The sequence below is a fragment of the Heptranchias perlo genome, unplaced genomic scaffold, assembly GCF_035084215.1.
Source record: "Heptranchias perlo isolate sHepPer1 unplaced genomic scaffold, sHepPer1.hap1 HAP1_SCAFFOLD_799, whole genome shotgun sequence".
Classification (NCBI taxonomy): Eukaryota; Metazoa; Chordata; class Chondrichthyes; order Hexanchiformes; family Hexanchidae; genus Heptranchias; species Heptranchias perlo.
Genome location: NW_027139834.1, coordinates 74,724 through 75,671, shown reverse-complemented (window position 1 = coordinate 75,671; position 948 = coordinate 74,724).

The following is a 948-nucleotide window of genomic DNA, read 5'->3' as shown; positions in this document are numbered from 1 at the left end:
TCTCCCCCTGTCCCGTCCTCTCTCCCCCTGTCCCGTCCTCTCTCCCCCTGTCCCGTCCTCTCTCCCCCTGTCCCGTCCTCTCTCCCCCTGTCCCGTCCTCTCTCCCCCTGTCCCGTCCTCTCTCCCCCTGTCCCGTCCTCTCTCCCCCTGTCCCGTCCTCTCTCCCCCTGTCCCGTCCTCTCTCCCCCTGTCCCGTCCTCTCTCCCCCTGTCCCGTCCTCTCTCCCCCTGTCCCGTCCTCTCTCCCCCTGTCCCGTCCTCTCTCCCCCTGTCCCGTCCTCTCTCCCCCTGTCCCGTCCTCTCTCCCCCTGTCCCGTCCTCTCTCCCCCTGTCCCGTCCTCTCTCCCCCTGTCCCGTCCTCTCTCCCCCTGTCCCGTCCTCTCTCCCCCTGTCCCGTCCTCTCTCCCCCTGTCCCGTCCTCTCTCCCCCTGTCCCGTCCTCTCTCCCCCTGTCCCGTCCTCTCTCCCCCTGTCCCGTCCTCTCTCCCCTGTCCCGTCCTCTCTCTCCCCTGTCCCGTCCTCTCTCGCCCCTGTCCCGTCCTCTCTCGCCCCTGTCCCGTCCTCTCTCCGCCCTGTCCTCCCGTCCTCTCTCGCCCTGTCCCGTCCTCTCTCGCCCCTGTCCCGTCCTCTCTCCCCCTGTCCCGTCCTCTCTCCCCCTGTCCCGTCCTCTCTCCCCCTGTCCCGTCCTCTCTCCCCCTGTCCCGTCCTCTCTCCCCCTGTCCCGTCCTCTCTCCCCCTGTCCCGTCCTCTCTCCCCCTGTCCCGTCCTCTCTCCCCCTGTCCCGTCCTCTCTCCCCCTGTCCCGTCCTCTCTCCCCCTGTCCCGTCCTCTCTCCCCTGTCCCGTCCTCTCTCCCCCTGTCCCGTCCTCTCTCCCCCTGTCCCGTCCTCTCTCCCCCTGTCCCGTCCTCTCTCCCCCTGTCCCGTCCTCTCTCCCCCTGTCCCGTCCTCTC